Source organism: Schistocerca serialis, chromosome 4, assembly GCF_023864345.2.
Source record: "Schistocerca serialis cubense isolate TAMUIC-IGC-003099 chromosome 4, iqSchSeri2.2, whole genome shotgun sequence".
Lineage (NCBI taxonomy): Eukaryota > Metazoa > Arthropoda > Insecta > Orthoptera > Acrididae > Schistocerca > Schistocerca serialis.
Genome location: NC_064641.1, coordinates 592,931,120 through 592,951,169, shown reverse-complemented (window position 1 = coordinate 592,951,169; position 20,050 = coordinate 592,931,120).

Genomic DNA, 20,050 nt, shown 5'->3' with positions numbered 1-20,050 from the left:
AGTTAAGGAATTTTGCAAAATAACCTATGATGGACGAAGCAAGAAGGGCATAAAAAGCAGACTATCATTGGCAAAAAGGGCATTCCTGCTCAAGAGAAGTCTTATAGTATCACACACAGGCCTTCATTTGATGAATAAAGTTCTGAGAATATTCGTTTGGAGCACAGTATTGCATGGCAGTGAAACATGGACTGTAAAAAAATGGTGCAGAAGAGTATCGAAGCATTTGAGATGTGGTTGAAAATAGGTGGAATGATAAGGTAAGAAATGAGGACGTCCTCCGGAGAGTCGGTGTGGAAAGAGATATATGGAAAACACCGACAAGAAGAAGGGACGGGATGATACGACATCTGTTAAAGCATCAGGGAATAACTTTCATAGTACTACAGAGAGCTGTAGAGCGTAAAAATCGTAGAGGAAGACAGAGGTTGGAATGCATCCCGCAAATAACGGAGGACGTATGTTGCATGTGCTACTCTGAGATGAAGAGCTTGGCACAGGAGAGGAATTCGTGGCGAGCCGCATCAAACCAGTCAGAAGACTGATGACTCAACAAAAAAAAACAAGTCTTCCAGTCCATAGAGAATACCAACTAGTTTCCATTTAGAGAACGCCGATACAACAGCCCATACTTAGCAATCATATACAATCGCTCACTTGGCGAATGTTCAATGCCAAAAGACTGAAAAGTTGCACGGGTCATACCAACAGTCATGAAAGGAAATAGAAGTGATTCGCACAATTACAGACCCATATCACTGATGACACTTTGTGGTAGGGTTTCAGAACATATACTATGTTCGAACATTACGAATTACATCGAAGATAATGGTCTATTGACACAGAGCACGGATTCAGAAAATGTCGTTATTGTGAAACGCATCTTGCTCTTTACTGTCACGAAGTAATGAGTGGTATCGACAGGGGATCTCAAATTGATTCCACATCTTTAGATTTCCGGAACGTTTTTGACGCCGTTCCTCATAAGAGACTTCTAACCAAACCTGCGTTCCTATTGAGCATGACTTCAGTTGTGCGACTGGATTCGTTATTTCCTGTCAGAAAGACCGCAGTACGTAGTATTCGACAGGAAATCTTCGAGTAGAATGGAAATTATATCCGAAGCTCCCCAAGCAAGTGTTATAGCCCCTCTGCTGACCATATAAACGATTTAGGAGACAATCTTAGGAGCCCTCTTAGCTTATCTGCAGGTGATTCATTTACCACGTAGTGAAGTCACCCGAAGATAAAAAACAATTGCAAAATTACGTAGACAAGATATCTGTATGGCGTAAAAAGTATCAGTTGTCTCTGAATGAGGAAAAGTGTGGGTCACGCACATGAGTAAGCAAAGAAATCCGTTAAATTTTCGTTACACGGTAAGTCACACAAATTTAAATACCTAGGAGCTACTTTTACGAACGACTTAAATTGGAAAGATCACAAAGACAATGTTGTGGGGAAGGCAAAGCAAAGACTGCGTTTTATTGGCAGAATACTTGGGACATCCAACAGGTCTGTCAAAGAGATTGGCTACAGTACACTTGTTCGTCTTCTGCTGGAGTATTACTGTGCGGTATCGGATCCTTACGAGATAGGATTGACTGAGGACATAGAAAAAGTCCAAAGAAGGGCAGCTAATTTTGTGTTATTGTGAAACAGGGAAGAAGGTGTCACGGATATGATAAGAAAATTTGGGTTTCATCGGTTAAACGAAGGCGTTTTGCGTTTCATCGAGATCTTTTCACGAAATTTCAATCACCAAATTTCTCCTCTGAACTTGAAAATATTTTACTGTCGCCAACCTACATAGGAAGAAATGATCATTGTAATAAAATAAGAAAAATCAGAGCTTGTTCAGGAAGATTTAAATGTTCATTCCTCCCATGCACTGTTAGAGAGTGAAACAGTAGAGAAAAAGGCTGAAGATCGTTCGAAGAACTATCTCCCAGGCACTTAAGTGTGATTTGCAGAGCAGTCATGTAGGTGTAGATGTGTGTTATTCTGGCCAGCAGTGTACAGGCATGACTCCTTAGACAAATCTTCCGATAATTTTCACATTTATCGGCATGTGAGTTCTTCAGCAAAGTGTTGATAATGCCTTTTCTAGAAATCTGTCATAAGTGACACATTTCAGGAGATTTTTGACGTGAACTCAAATCACATCTTAATTCCTACTGCACCTTGTTTGACTTCATGGCATGCAGTGCCCCGTCAAGCACTAACCACAATTAGTGAATCATCTATTTTTCCGTATCAGTTTCCTCCTCTTCTTCTATTATATTTCAGGGTAATTCTTCACCATAACACAGACCTTGAGGTATTGTTGCAATCTGTCTGCTGCTTCTTCTCCATTTAATAAAGGTTTTTCACCTGCATTTTATATCTTTACATTTTACTTCTCCAAAGTTACATTAAATCTTTCTGTTCATCGTGTCAATTTTTCTTGTAATCTTATCATTATTAATGTATTTACTTTTCTGGTTAATTTCCTTCGGAAGCAATCAATACTGGTGCACTCCTATTTCATTCATATACTTTCTTCTTCCATTTACAAGTTTGGGTATTTCCTGTGACTCGCCTGTTCTACTGCAGAATGAAATTCTTGGTGCACGTAAAATTTTGAAGCTTTTCCCCCAACAATTGCAAAGCTGACACAAGACAGGCCAGAGCATAGCGTCGCAATCAGAATATAACCAGAAAGGAAATCCAGGGAAGCAAATAAGGAGGCAAATAATTGAGACATTGCTACACCACATTCGAGCAGAGAGGACAGAGTGCGACTTTGGCAGGATGATTGCAGCATAACGTCATTCTGACAGCACTGCATGGTGCTGTAACAACATATGCAAGATCGAATTTCAGCCCGCTGACCAAGCAGAAAGCGCCAAACTGAAGAGCTTAAAGCCACAGCTGGGATACCGCAGTGTGGTGGAAAGCGCTGTCAAGCCTAGAAAACGGGGTTAAATTCGCTGCTCGCCACAATTCCATAACGTTATCGGTATGGACCAACCAACATAAATACTGGAACTTCTGAAGCACACATTCTACTCTGTTTTTTCAGTTACCAGCAGTCAGCCATCAGTTAGCGTGACAGCCTTCTAAGTTGCAGCAAATCAACATTGAGGCTCTTCTATAATAAACTATTGTTCGTCTGCAGGCATCAGCTATGAGACACCAGCCAGCCTGAGTCACTCATCTGTCATGGAACGTCGCTGTTGCTTACTCTGCTGCCACTGATGTGAAGACCTGAGTATCTTCGAGCAGCATCCTGCTGGGAGTCAATCGAGATTGACTTGTTATCTGCCAGCCATACACACACTATCCAGGAGAGACACATTCATGCTGGCCCTCTGGCTGTATCTGTGAGCAACTACCGGAGTCTTGGCCGTCTCTTGCTGGAAGTTCGGGACATACTTCTGCACGGCTACCATAATCATGCGCAGAGCTGTTGGCTACTGACCTAGGCTTGAACTCCAAAGTACGTGAGAGCGCCTCAGTAAAGCAGTACACCACGCTGCCAACATCCCGGATGGTGGACAATGCCTGCAGACCATGTCAGCATCTTGCACCATGCTACCCCTGCTGAAGGTGTAGTTTCTGTCCTCCAGCATGCAATGTTGACACCATTGAGCTCGACAAGTTAGCAACTCCTAGCCGCATGCGCCGCTTTGCCGCCTTTGGTCAGCGCCGTGGAGAAGCTATTTGCATTGTGTGTATCCTGGACAGAAATTCATTTAGAGCCGACATTGTACCATTGATGCCCTCAGGTGTTTCACCAGAACACAGTCCTGCACCCCAAGCTTGGCATCCTGTAACTATACAGACTACAGCTTCCTGGGTTTCCACAATACTTTCTCTAAACTAACTGTGTTCGGTTCCATCTCCTTTACTTGCTTTTGTATCATATTCTACGTAGTTTCTGTTGAGCTACTCTCAACACTTTTAATCAGGCCATTAGTCACTGGCTCAGAGATTTTGCATTTCACCTCATTCTCTCATAAATTTTCAGTGCGCCATTGTATAGTGTAATTCTGTTGTTTTATTATTTTCTTAAGTTTCAGTCTGTTTTTCATCACTACAGTGATACAGTTTGGGCCTATATTTATACCCCTGTATAATTTGCAGGTTTTAATTTCTATATGTTTTTCAAATGATGATGCAGTGCAGTTGACATCACTCCATGTTTCATCGCCTTTCTCAACTATTCTAGCGATTTTCTTTTTTGGCTGCAACCAGTTGAAACCTGTGGAAGAACTCTAGAAGACTCTTTACCCCTCATTCCGTTTCCCTTCCCTATATTACCTTTCTAGTCTTCTAGTATTATCAAATTTTCATTCCCTTCAACATCTGATCCTGTATTTCTACAAGCACTCGCCATCAGCGTGTGTTGTGGGCATGTTAAACTTAGAGTGGCAGCAAGTGTTAGCTCAGCTTTAATCCTAGAACAATCAGACACAAACTCGTCGTATTACCGACCTTTCTACTTAAAACAATGCCAACATCTATTTCACCATTCATTAATGCTGTCGTTACTACTCTCCAATCATTTGAGTGGTGCAGAGGTATTATTGGACAAACCTGAATCTTCATCCGTAACGTTTAATGTTTGATTTGTTGTTATACGTACCTTACACATTCTTAACTCTTTCCAAACGATCCTCTTAATTCCTTAGAAAAAAAAAATTCCTAAAATGGGCAAGAAATTTCTTTATCCCAAATGTCCATACACGTAATGTATATCCCATACCAACATATAATTAAACAATATAAAAATACACACATGTCATCTAACTAAATCAGTACAGACTTTATTGACCACAAAACCCTTGTAACAAGTCCAGTCCTTCTCATTGGAGACCACTAACGTACTACAAACTTTATTGAGCCAATGATCATTTTATTGTACCTTAAAAATGTTCTTCATTAACCACTTTAATTTCCTAGTTCTATACACAGAAAATTCCTATCCTATTTCAATAAAACTAGTATCCCCTTCCACACCTAATGGCAAATGTGATAGTGCGTCAGGTACTTTGTTATCTTCCACTTTTGCATATCCTCTCTCTAGATCATACTCTTGTAATAAAATTGCCCATCTAATCAACATCCTATGCAACAATCCACTTGTGATTAAGGCCTTTATAGCTCAGTGACCTCAGTACACAACTACTTTATATCCATAAAACAAATCCTTAAATTTCTTAATGGTCTGTACCACAGCAAAGGTTTCTTTTTCTTTAATGCAGTAATTTCGTTCACATGACGCTAGCATTTGTCTAGCAAAGGTATACAAAAATTGCGTATCGCTTCATCCCTTGCTCATAGTAGTCTTGAAACATCTCGCAGTCCATACCACATCCTGATGCTTCAACCGTAACGCATAATTCCTTGCTACCTTTAGGATGTTCTAAAATTCTGGCAGTACTAAACTCCCGTTTTAAGGCTTCTCACTCTTCCTGACACTTCTCACTCCATAACTATTATGATTTTACGTTTAATAGTGCATTAAGATTAAAGCAGTTCTTAACCTGACTTGGAATATATTTCCTATAAAATCCGATTAATCCAAGAGAAGGGTTCAACTGCCTCTTATTTTTAGGTAGAAGACAGTTTTTTATTGTCTAAATCTTTTCCAAGTCAGGTTTGATATCTTGTTAAATTACGATATGACGTGAAAACTTTATTTCACTAAACCCAAAGTGCGTTTTCGAGAAATTAACTTTAGCATCTTTTTCATCGAGTCTTCGCAACAACACCTTCAGAAGAAATGGGTGTTCCTCTCAGATTTTTGATACAAATAGAACATCGTCTACATATACAAATACTTTTTCCAATAATTCCTCCTCTAAGGCCAAATCAAGCGCACGTATGAACTCCGCAACAGATATATTGAGACAAAATGGCAAGACTTTGAATCATTTTGTAACATCTTACATCTAAGAGGAAAGCAGTATACTTTCTAGATTCCATATCGAGAGGAACTTACCAATATCCAGCAGAAAGATCAATTATATTTAATATTTTGCGTTATGGATCCTAACCAGCATATCTTCAATGGGAAGAGACTGATCTCTCTCAATCTCGATTATTTTGTTTAAAATTCTTGCGTCAAGTACCACTCTAAGGTCACCTTTAGGTTTCTTTTCCACCAAAGTTGGGTTCCAACGAAGACTATCAGATCTTTCAATAACTTCTCAGCTGACGACTCGCTTTATTTGCTTCCTAACAGCCTCTTGTACACTTAAAGAAATAGAATATAGAGGTCTGAAAACTGATACATGTTTAATCTTGAGTTCACACTCATATCCTTCAATCACTCCCTGGTTTTCACTAAAAACTCTCTCTTTTCTTTAAAAACTCTCTCTTTTCTTTGCAAAACATTTATAACTGATTCCTTTCCTCTTTAGTAAACGCAGTTGATTGATTAAACTTTTCCCAATCTTGATTTTCCAGTTCAACCCTTTCCCATATAATTACCTACTTATTTTGTTTGATCATCATCTTGAACTCCTACCTCTATCTCTAACTTGATTTTCCAAGTTACTCACATTGTCGTCTGCAGCAGGCCCTTATTCAACGTCACCCATACTTGTCTGTTTTGAACATGTATGAGCATTCAGTCTCAGAGCAAATCCAACAAAACTCGATAACTCGTCAGGTATGGTAGCTGTGCTGTGGTCCCCGAGCGCCGCGTGTATCAGGCGCGGTGTGCTGCCTAAGAGTTCAGAACCGGACTCCCGATTCTGCGCTCATAGACAGCACACCGCGCGTTGTACACGCGGCGCTCGGGGACCACAGCACAGCTACGACACCTGAGGATGGACTCATAACAGTCCGAAACCGGTAGTGTGAAAATTAAGTAATTTACAACTGAAGCGGTATTTTCAGCCTCTGCTATAATGCTCATTTGCGGATGTTCATCCAGCAGGATTGTTTGCTCGTATAATTTCTCTATCTACAAGACAGCCGACGGCTTTTGTTCCCTTTACCCACAACTAAACATTGAACCTCAGACCTTATTTGTATTCAAATAGGCCTACATCCTGAAAACTCGGGGTCGCCATTCTCTGTACTGGAGCGAAGGGTGAGCCCTATCACTCGTACCAAAACAAAGATCTTTCTTATTATGCGTACACGTACACGCAACGCTTAAAATATAGGTAACGAAGATACCCCAAATTCTTTTAGAATATGCATGTGCAAATATTCACGTATATAGGATCACAAATATCAAAGCTTATTCGCAAAGTAAGTGAATAACTTATCCATTATGAATAGCTATATAATAGGAAACTGCAAATTTTACGTAGCCACTGCACACACTAGGTTCCGATATTCAGTTTAAATATGTGTTCTACAGTACGTAGCCTCCAATATTGAGCTGCAAAGCCGGCCGAAGTTGCCGTGCGGTTCTAGGCGCTGCAGTCTGGAACCGCGAGACCGCTACGGTCGCAGGTTCGAATCCTGCCTCGGGCGTGGATGTGTGTGATGTCCTTAGGTTAGTTAGGTTTAACTAGTTCTAAGTTCTAGGGGACTAATGACCTCAGAAATTGAGTCCCATAGTGCTCAGATCCATTTGAATTTTGAGCTGCAAATACTAATCATTCCTTGTAATGGGTATCATTTCCCATTCCAGCAAGTAATTATTCTTCGTAACGTCAGCAAAGTTGTGATGCTTACTCGCAAACGACACGATGGTTATATCTCTGACTCTATTTCTAATTAAATTCAAAATCTCTCAACGTTGGATAACTATTACAAAACTTGTCATCAGACTGAATTAATGCATTAAATGATATTTGGACATCGTAAATTATCTCATTATTTGCTTATCCCCTTTTAGGCCAATTAAAATGTCCAACGGCCTTGCCGTAGTGGTAACATCGGTCCCAATCAGATCACCTAAGTCAAACTCTGTCGGGTTGAGCTAGCACTTGGATGGGTGACGATGAGGTCTGCCGAGCGCTGTTGACAAGCGGGGTGCACTCAGCCCTTGTGAAGCAAACTGAGGAGCTACTTGCTGGAGAAGTAGCGGCTCCGGGCTCATAAACTGACATACGGTCGGGAGAGCGGTGGGGTGACCATATGCCTCTCCATCCATTGACGTCTGTGGGCTGAGGATGACACGGCGGTCGTTTGGTACCGTTGGGCCTTCATGGCCTGCTCGGGCGGAGTATAGTTTAGTTTTAGTCACTAGGTTCTTTTGCCTAATGATTCTTCCATCACGAAAGCAAATATCTGTCAATTCGCAAAATCAAAGTATATCTGTACTTGCTTAAAATTACATTACTGGCCATTACAATTGCTACACTAAGAAGAAATGCAGATGATAAACGGGTATTCATTGGACAGATATATTGTACTAGAACTGACATGTGATTACATTTTCACGCAATTTGGCTGCATAGATCCTGAGAAATCTGTACCCAGAACAACCACCTCTGGCCGTAATAACGGACTTGATACGCCTGGACATTGAGTCAAACAAATCTTGGATGTCGTGTACGGGTACAGCTGCCCATGCAGCTTCAAAACGATACCACAGTTTATCAAAAGTAGTGACTGGCGTATTGTGACGAGCCAGTTGCTCCGCCACCATTGACCAGACGTTTTGAGTTGGTGAGAGATCTGGAGAATGTGCTGGACAGGACAGCAGTCGAACATTTTCTGTATCCAGAAAGGCCCGTACAGGACCTGCAATATGCGGTCGTGCATTATCCTGCTGAAATGTAGGGTTTCGCAGGGATCGAATGAAGGGTAGAGCCACGGGTCGTAACACATCTGAAATGTAACGTCCACTGTTCAAAGTGCCGTCAATGCGAACAAGAGGTGACCGAGACGTGTAACCAATGGCACCCCATACCATCACGTCGGGTGATACGCCAGTATGGCGATGACGAATACACGCTTCCAATGTGCGTTCACCGCGATGTCGCCAAACACGGATGCGACCATCATGATGCTGTAAACAGAACCTGGATTCATCCGAAAAAATGACGTTTTGCCACGCGTGCACCCAGGTTCGTCGTTGAGTACACCATCGCAGGCGCTCCTGTCTGTGATGCAGCGTCAAGGGTAACCGCAGCCATGGTCGCCGAGTTGATAGTCCATGCTGCTGCAAACGTCGTCGAACTGTTCGTGCAGATGGTTGTTGTCTTGTAAACGTCCCCATCTGTTGACTCAGGGAGCGAGACGTGGCTGCACGATCCGTTACAGTCATGCGTATAAGATGCCTGTCATTTCGACTGCTAGTGATACGAGGCCATTGGGATCCAGCACGGCGTTCCGTATTACCCTCCTGAACCCACCGATTCCATATCCTGCTAACAGTCATTGGACCTCGACCAACGCGTGCAGCAATGTCGCGATACGATAAACTGCCATCGCGATAGGCTACAATCCTACCTTTATCAAAGTCGGAAACGTGATGGTATGTATTTCTCCTCCTTACACGAGGCATCACAACAACGTTTCACCAGGCTACGCCGGTCAACTGCTGTTTTTGTATGAGATATCGGTTGGAAACTTTCCTCATGTCAGCACATTGTAGGTGTCGCCACCGGCGTCAACCTTGTGTGAATGCTCCGAAAAGCTAATCATTTGCATATCACAGCATCTTCTTCCTGTCGGTTATATTTCGCATCTGTAACACGTCATCTTCGTGGTGTAGCAATTTTAGTGGCCAGTAGTGTATTTTGCTTCCAGTTCGAAGAGATGAATCCATTTTTCTCTGCGCGTGATGGTGTTCAACAAAAAATTGTCACGATCAGGCTCGTAACGCGCAAGAAATCCGTTGCTCTTTATGGTCGTCTGTTAGGCGATGAGGAACCTACCAGACACACATCTTTGAGTACCCCAACTGGTGGATAAGGTTGTCAGCAGTGCCAACAGATACATACAGTTGGACAGCGAGGCGTTTTATTGTGATCAGTAGATCACCTGGAATGAGAGTGTCCACACGTTCCAGTACTGCAGGAGTCGCAACTGTGTGCGGCTGACCGGCACGCGGGAAACCAGACAGGTCTCCGCGACCTCGTTGCGATGATGAGAGATGCCCCGCGCAACGGCTCACCGTGCTTTTGTTCACTGCCAGGTCTTCGTAGACATTCTGCTTGCGCCTGTGAATATCTGGGATGCTCTGGTTTTCTGCCAAAAGTAACTCAATGACATGTCTCTGCTTGGGACGTAACTCGTAACACACGCCATTTTGAAGGCAACGTGTAGCGTGGCCACCTATCGGAACTTCATTAAACTGTAGGGGAATATTCCACGATGTCCCAGAACAAATTCCGCATCTTCAATCGAAATGGACTGAGAAAAATAATTTGTTGCATTGCTTACTTTTAATTTAATCGTATGGCTAGGGTCCCCCGTCGGGCAGGCCGTTCGCCGAATGCCGGTCTTCAAATTTGACGCCACTTCGGCAACCTGAAGTCGATGAGGATGATATGATGATGATGAGGACAGCACAACACCCAGTCCCTGGGCGGAGAAAATTCCCCGACCCAGCCGGGAATCGAACCCGGGCCCAGAGGACTGACACTCCGCCACGCTGACCATTCAGCAACCGGGGGCGGACCATTGCTTACTGAACGTCTCTCGTACAATTGATAGATACAATAGGCGCCACCTTGTAGTAGACAAATTAATAACATCATAAACTCACACGCCTATGTGGCGATTTAAATACGTCTAACACTTGCACGTTACTCTTGTTCTGTGGCACAATCTCTAAAATAATTTGTAAGTGTCAGTTGTATGGGTACACAATAGCATGCAAACGAGAAAACTGTCCTACTCGGAATAAATTGCTGCCATCTCGCTGCTGGAATTTTTTGGATACAGTAATCTCTACTACATGCATAATAGGCTGATTTATACTATAAAGTTTTTATCTAATCTTTTTTTATATTCTTCTTTCAGGTTTCTTTTTAAAACTGATGGAAACTGAGAAAAATGAAAATTTGGTACGGTTCACTCGAAAGAAACTATGAAAACAAGCTCTCGTAAATTTATAAGCTTATCTGCGTTTGTCACAGCACATATCGTTAGCTACAGCTTGCACGTGCTACATTTGCATACAGTAAATTTAGTATGTGCGCGGAGAAAAAAAAGGACGGCATGCAGTTAATTACGTGAGGTAGCAGGCAGAGGAGTGGAGATATCGCGAAGACGGATGGGCGACCACATTAAAGCACCGTGTGAACTAGAGCTTGGCGAGAAATGACCTAGAAGCAAGCTGACAACATCGAGGGTGATGCCAGCGCGACAGAACAGACTGCGTTTCTTAAATGGAATACAGAGGCACACGTTCGGCAGTTAGTGAAAGGAAAACAATGTTAGGATAAGAAATGATCATTTATGACGCTCAAATCAACATGTAGCATACACCGATGAGGTATCTGGTCCCTCACAACCTACCAGACTGCCTCATACAGTGATGAGACAAAAACATGATAAGCACCTTCTTAATAGTATGTTGGTCTATCTTTAGAACGCAGTGCAGCAAAGGTTGGGTTGGTTCGGGGGAAGTAGGGGGGGGGGGGGACGAGACATCGAGGTCATCGGTCTCATCTGATTAGGGAAGGACGGATAAGAAAGTCGGCCGTGCCCTTTCAAAGGAACCATCCCAGTATTGGCCTGGAGCGGTCTGGAGAAATCACGGAAAACCTAAATCAGGATGGCCGGACGCGGGATTGAACCGTCGTCCTCCCGAACGCGAGTCCAGCGTGCTAGCCACAGCTGCAGCAATGGTTCTGCGTGGCATGGATTCGACGAGTCCTTGATAGATTTCTGGAGGAATGTGGCACCAGATGTCATGCGACTCCAGTAAATTACGGGCAGCTGGTTTGTGGGCACCGAGTTGGCACTCGGTAGAGCCCGAGATGTGTTCCATTGTTTTGGAATCAGGCGGATTTATTGCCAAAACATCAATGTCATTTCACTGTCATCCTCTTGAAGCCACTGTAGCATGATTTTTGTGACACGTGCAGTTGTCCTACTGGAAGATGCCTTCACCGTCGGGGGAGACACTAAGCATGAAGGGGTGCAGGTGGTCCACATTGTCCCCACCTGTCATGGTACCTATGATTACTACCACAGATCCCATGGAAATCCAGATTAATGTCCCCCGAAGCATAATATTGTCCCCACTGGCAGTGTCTGTGGCACCGTTCGCCAGGATGACGGTGTATCAGGACACGATCGGCGACCTAGCGTAATAAAAACCGTAATTATTTCGATTAAGTAACACGTTTCCACTGAGCCACAGTCACATCTCAACGATCCCGTAATCAATGATGTCCTTCGACCAACGTGAGCACATGTATGGTCGTCTGCTGCAGAGCCTCATGTTCAACAATGTGCACTGAACGGTGTGCTTTAAAAAGAGGGCAAGTTTCCGACCTCCATGTTCTCTGATGCGGCATGGACTTCCAACACCATGTCGCCTGTTCTTGGCCTAGGTACTTATATACTACTGGCCATTAAAATTGCTACACCACGAAGATGACGTGCTACAGATGCGAAATTTAACAGACAGGAAGAAGACGCTGTGATATGCAAATGATTAGCTTTTAAGAGCATTCGCACAAGGTTGGTACCGGTGGTGACACCTACAACGTGCTGACATGAGGAAATTATCCAACCGATTTCTCATACACAAACAGCAGTTGACCGGCGTTGCCTGGTGAAATGTTGTTGTGATGCCTCGTGTAAGGAGGAGAAATGCATACCATCACGTTTCCGACTTGATACGGGTCGGATTGTAGCCTATCGCGTTTGCGGTTTATCGTATCGCGACATTGCTGCACGCGTTGGTCGAGATCCAATGACTGTTAGCAGAATATGGAATCGGTGGGTTCAGGAGGGTAATGCGGAACGCCGTGCTGGATCCCAACGGCCTCGTATCACTAGCAGTCGAGATGACAGGCATCTTATCCGCATGGCTGTAACGCATCGTGCAACCACGTCTCGATCACTGCGTCAACAGATGGGGACATTTGCAAGACAACAACCATCTGCACGAACAGTTCGACGACGTTTGCAGCAGCATGGACTATCAGCTCGTAGACCATGGCTGCGGTTACCCTTGACGCTGCATCACAGACAGTAGCGCCTGCGATGGTGTACTCAAGGACGAACCTGGGTGCACGAATGGCAAAACGTCATTTTTTCGGATGAATCCAGGTTCTGTTTACAGCATCATGATTGCAGCATCCGTGTTTGTCGAAATCGCGGTGAACGCACATTGGAAGCGTGTATTCGTCATCGCCATACTGGCTTACCACCCGGCGTGATGGTATGGGGTGCCATTGGTTACACGTTTCGGTCACCTCTTGTTCGCAGTGACGGCACTTTGGACGTTACATTTCAGATGTGTTACGACCCGTGGCTCTACCCTTCATTCGGTCCCTGCGAAACCCTACATTTCAGCAGGATAATGCACGACCGCATGTTGCAGGTCCTGTGCGGGCCTTTCTGGATACATAAAATGTTCGACTGCTGCCCTGGCCAGCACATTCTCCAGATCTCTCACCAATTGCAAACGTCTGGTCAATGGTGGCCGAGCAACTAGCTCGTCACATTACGCCAGTCACTACTCTTGATAAACTGTGGTATCGTGTTGAAGCTGCATGGGCAGCTGTACCTGTACACGCCATCCAAGATCTGTTTGACTCAATGCCCAGGAGTATCAAGTCCGTTATTACGGCCAGAGGTGGTTGTTCTGGGTACTGATTTCTCATGATCTATGCACCCAAATTGCCTGAAAATGTAATCACATGTCAGTTCTAGTATAATATATTTGTCCAATGAATACCTGTTTATGATCTGCATTTCTTCGTGGTGTAGCAATTTTAATGGCCAGTAGTGTATTACCCAACTGATTCATATTGTGACTCACAGATATTGTAGTCGTAGGATACTGCATATTTTCGTTTGTCAAAGGCGCAGTTACATATTTCTGAACATTTAAGGCAAGTTTCCAGTCTTTGCACCACTTTAAATTCTTATCAGGATCTGACTAAATATTTGTGCCATTTTTTTCAGGATAATGCACGACCGCATGTTGCAGGTCCTGTGCGGGCCTTTCTGGATACATAAAATGCCCTTTGATGTTTTCAAATTATGCATCTATCTGACTTCCGCCGAGCGACCGCTACGGTCGCAGGTTCGAATCCTGCCTCGGGCATGGATGTGTGTGATGTCCTTATGTTAGTTAGGTTTAATTAGTTCTAAGTTCTAGGTGACTGGTGACCTCAGAAGTTAAGTCGCATAGTGCTCAGAGCCATTATAGATAACTACGACATCTGCGAAAAGTCTGAGATTACTGTTAATATTGTCTGCTATGTCACCATCATGCATCACGAACAGTAAGGTTCCCAATTCACTTCCCTGGGCCACGTCTGAAGTTAGTTTCTCGATAACTCTCCATTCATTATAACATGCTGCGTTCTTCCTACCAAGAGTCTCAACCCAATCATAAATTTCATTCCGTATCCCATATAACTGTGCTGTTCTGTGGTACTGAATAAAATGCCCTTTGATGTTTTCAAATTATGCATCTATCTGACTTCCGCCGGCCGGAGTGGCCGTGCGGTTCTAGGCGGTACAGTCTGGAGCCGAGCGACCGCTACGGTCGCAGGTTCGAATCCTGCCTCGGGCATGGATGTGTGTGATGTCCTTATGTTAGTTAGGTTTAATTAGTTCTAAGTTCTAGGTGACTGGTGACCTCAGAAGTTAAGTCGCATAGTGCTCAGAGCCATTTTAACCATTTTATCTGACTTCCTCGTTCGTGGCTCTCAGGATGTCATGTATGAAAAGCACGGCTTTGGTTCGAATGATCAACATTTTCGGACCTCATGCTGGTTTCCATGGAGGACGCCATTCTATTCGAAACATTTCATTAGGTATGAGCTCAGAATATCTTCTAACATAAAGATCAGATGGATGTCAAAAGATATTGGTCGGCAGTTTTGTGTATAGCGTCTGCTTATTGGGTGTGATCCGTGCTTTCTTCCACCTAATCCGCACAGTTTATGTTTAGGAATCTATGGCATATTAGAGTTAAAAGATGTGCAAACGCAGTCACAAATTCAGCATAGAATCTGGTAGGGATTCAATCGGGCTTAGAGCTTTGTTCGGTTTTTGAGATTTTAGCTGATTCTCAACTAATATCTGTATCATTCATCTTTGCAATGATGCAAGAACTAAGCTGGGACGATTTTCCTTTGTAAAGGCGCGTTTGAAAAGAGAGTTCAGCACTTTTGATTTTTTTGTATCCCTCAATATCAGTTCCTCTGTCATCCAAAACTGTCTGTATACTAACTTTGGTACCCCTGACGGTCTTTATACAAGACCAGAACATCTATATGTTGCTGACAGGTCTTTCGAAGATTCTGCTGCGGTAGCCCTTGGAAGCATTAAGCGTTGCACTTTTGACAACCATACACATTTCGTTGGCGTTCTCTGGCCGTAGCCCTAGTCTTATACCTATTGTGCAGTAGCCACTATTGTTTTTTTGAGGTTTTTTTATGGGGATGGTACCGTGGACAGATTCTCTCGATGTGATCTATTTAACTATACACTTTTTATCAATGTTTGTTTGGTTTTCTTCAAACTCCAGTCACAGTTCTTCTACAGGTTCCTGTCCAGAGCTGTATGTTTCATTTCCTCATTGAGACATACTTCGGCAATTAACCGATATGATTTTAATAGATTTGTCAGCGGGCGTGGGGAGGGCGGGGGGGGGGGGGGGGGACGGGCATTTCTTTTACTCTAATGCTTCGGGCTCTCCTAAAGCTGGACTGGAAATCCTTATTGCATACCATACACAGCTACCTGTGTAAGATTCTCTGATGTGTAGTACATCCCATTTACTGAGATCCTATAATTCTTTATGGCACAAGTCTAGGAAGTTGCAGCGCAGCTTGTCACCGAACTCGTCAAAGTACCTGGTTGAAGACTTCCATTCGACTCAGAATGAGGAGCCCGCACTAAGTTCTAGGGACAATGTTGCAGATTGTGAGCCTCGCTGCAATCCATGAGTAAACCTCGTCTTCCCATCTTTTCTGCCACTCTCTAGAATGATCGCTATTTGTCTGGATTTCTGTCATCCACAAGCAAATAGCAGCACTATATGATACCCCAAATAATTATTGTCGCCGCTTAGGTTTTCCTTGATTTTCATAAATAACCAGCAGTGAATGTGCTGTTCACTCGAACATGCTCACAGTAGTTCACCTCCAAGTTTGTCAAACCGAAAAGGTACCCAGTCAACCGAGTTTCATGCTGAGCAGATTACTGCTTAGGAATGCCCCGCACAAAGTGCGCGTGTGTGTGCGTGTATATACTGAAGCGCCAAAGAAACTGGCTTAGGGATGCGTATTCAAATACAGAGATACGCAAACAGACAGAATACGGCGTTGCAACGCCTATAGAAGACAACAAGTGTCTGTTTGGCGCAGTTCTTAGATCGGTTACCGCTGCTACAATGACAGGTTATCAAGATTTAAGTGAATCTGAACGTGATGTTGTAGTCGAGGCACGAGCGATGTGACTCAGCATCTCCGAGGTAGCAATCAAGTGGGGATTTTCCCGTACGACCATTTCACGAGAGTACCGTGAATATCAGGAATCCGGTAAGACGCCAAGTCTCCGACATTGCTGCGGGCGGAAAAGATCCTGCAAGAACGGGGCCAATGACGACTGAAGAAAATCGTGACAGAAGTGCAACCCTTCCGAAAACTGCTGCAGATTTCAATACTAGTCCATCAACAAGTGTCAATGTGCGAACCTTTCAACGAAATATCATCGATATGAGCTTTCGGAGCCGAAGGCCCACTCGTGTATCCTTGATGACTGCACGACACAAAGCTTTACTCCTCGCCTGGGCCCATCGACACCGTCATTGGACTGTTAGTGACTGGAACACATTGTCTTGTCGGACGAGTCTCGTTTCAAATTGTATCGAGCAGATTGACATCTACGGATATTGAGATAACCTCTTGAATCCATGGACCCTGCATGTCAGTGGTGGATTGTTCAAGCTGGTGGGGGCTCTGTCATGATGTAGGGCATTTTCAGTTCGAGGGATATGGGATCCCTGATAACGTCTAGATACGGCTCTGACGGGTGACACGTATGTCGCCTGCATCCATTCATGTTCATGGTGCATTCCGACGGATTTGGGCTATTGCAGCAATACAATGCGACACCCCACACTTCCAGAATTGCTACAGAGTGGCTGCAGCAACACTCTTCTGTGTTTAAACACTTCCGCTGGTCACCACTCCCCGGACATGAACATCATTGAGCATATCTGCGATGCCCTGCAACGTGCTTTTCAGAAGAGATCTCGTGTGCTCACGGGGGCCCCACAAGATATTAGGCAGCTGTACCAGTTGCTTTAGCTCTTCAGTCAATCTTGGATGGAGTGTCGCCCAGTCTAAAAACAGCTTTCGTAGACCCCACACACAGTCGGCTACCTGGGTAACAAAAAGTAAGTCCTAGCAGACTGACAAAAAGTATACGACTTTTTGAAAAATTAAAAGGCAGATGCAACTGTCTTAGAAAAATGCATTAAGACACAGAAGAAACTGGCTTAATTAAATAGAAAATTAAAAACAGAACAAAATTTAGAAAAAAGTTGAGAGGTGAGAATGTATCCAAGACAAAACAATTACAAAAAGACAAGGCACAAAATAGACAGCAGAAGACGGAAAGAAAAACTTGAACAGCAGAAGATGGAAAGAAAATCATGGACAGATGAAGGAATAAGTTTTGGAGCAACTGTACAGCTAACTTAGTGTCTTAAACGGGGGCCTTAGGAGAAGAAATTGACGATATACAGGATGTTCGGAAATTCCAGTTACATATTTCTAGAACTTGTGGTGGGGAGTTGGTACGTAATATTTTGAATGCGATCCCATGTCCTTAAACGTACCGTTTCCATTCTACGACAGTATCAGTTCAGGATGTGTAAGGCGTTCACGTATGCTGAGGGAAAGAAAAACGTCTCCGAGTTGCGTGCCGACCGTAGTGGCCGAGCAGTTCTAGGCGCTTCAGTCTGGAACCGCGCGGCCGCTACGGTCGAAGGTTCGAATCCTGCCTCGGGCATAGACGCGTGTGATGTCCTTAGGTTAGTTAGGTTTAGGTAGTTCTAAGTTCTAGGGGACTGATGACCTCAAATGTTAAGTCCCATTTGAACCATCAGAGTTCCCTATCGTGGTAAGCAATTGTGTAGACAGTATGACGTGTACTTAGTCAGACGGTCGCTTGATGTCACTTGCTGTCTGCCTTCCTGCGAGACTGCTCTAGAGACAGAGGAAGATCTGCTGGCCTGAGTTCTGGCCCCTGCACTAGCAACTGAAGAGACAACAGATGGAATGGAGAGTGGTTACCAGGACATGCTTCGTAGATACAATGTCTGTGGCAACGTTGGTGGTCGCCACATCGAGCCGCTGTTGTAATGCATCAGTACTGTTGTGTACATACAGTACGCTGGGTTCTTTTTTGTTTTGGAACAGTGCGGAAAAGTAATTTTTAAGTGTTTAATACAAAAAATGTGCGTAAGTGATAAATGGAAGTTTCTTTACGTTTCCTTTCTAATTGTTGCCTAATAATTGTACTACATATGTCCTAATTCAGTTGCTGTTGTTGTGCTCTTCAGTCCTGAGACTGGTTTGATGCAGCTCTCCATGCTACTCTATCCTGGGCAAGCTTCTTCATCTCCCAGTACCTACTGCAACCTACATCCTTCTGAATCTGCTTAGTGTATTCATCTCTTGGTCTCCCTCTACGATTTTTACCCTCCACGCTGCCCTCCAATGCTAAATTTGTGATCCCTTGATGCCTCAGAACATGTCCTACCAACCGGGACCTTCTTATTGTCAAGTTGTGCCACAAATTCCTCTTCTCCCCAATTCTATTCAATACCTCCTCATTAGTTACGCGATGTGCCCATCTAATCTTCAGCATTCTTCTGTAGCACCACATTTCGAAAGCCTCTATTCTCTTCTTGTCCAAACTATTTATCGTCCATGTTTCACTTCCATACATGGCTACACTCCATACAAATACTTTCAGAAACGACTTCCTGACACTTAAATCTATACTCGATGTTAACAAATTTCTCTTCTTCAGAAATGCTTTCCTTGCCATTGCCAGTCTACATTTTATATCCTCTCTACTTCGACCGTCATCAGTTATTTTGCTCTCCAAATAGCAAAATTCCTTTACTACTTTTACATTCCATTATCCTCGTTTTGCTTTTGTTGATGTTCATCTTATAGTCTCCTTTCAAGACACTGTCCATTCCATTCAACTGCTCTTCCAAGTCCTTTGCTGTCTCTGACAGAATTACAATGTCATCGGCGAACCTCAAAGTTTTTATTTCTTGTCCATGGATTTTAGTACCTACCCCGAATTTTTCTTTTGTTGCCTTCACTGCTTGCTCAATTTACAGATTTAATAACATCGGGAAGAGGCGACAACCCTGCCTCACTCCCTTCCCAACGATTGCTTCCCTTTCATGCCCCTCGACTCTTATAACTGCCATCTGGTTTCTGTACAAATTGTAAATTCAGTTACTCAAGCAAAAGTGGATGAGTTAAACATCTGAACTGAAACCCTCATAGAACGCAAACGGCCTGTTTGTGGACGTGGGTTGCTGTTCAAAATATTATATATTCATGCCCAGAAGTTTCTAAACGAGATTTCCGAATACCGGGTATCTTCTAACCACCAGAAAATTCATCCATGTACCTGTTTCTGTGCTTAACTTTCTTGTCAGATAATGTAGCTAGTGGCATTATGTGCCACACAGAAGAAGAAAAGTCATTCCTTGTTCGTCACAAACATAATCAGAAGTTATATGAGTAAATGTAAGGACGATCTCCAAGTTCTTTAGCTCCGTCTTGGGCTGACAGGACACTCACAGATCATGCATTTAGTAAGAAGTAATGTCTTCTGAGAACAGAGGGGCACATTAAATTGTGCAAGCGGTGCGAAGTGATTACGTAGAGTCTTCGTACGTAAGGGTGGCTGA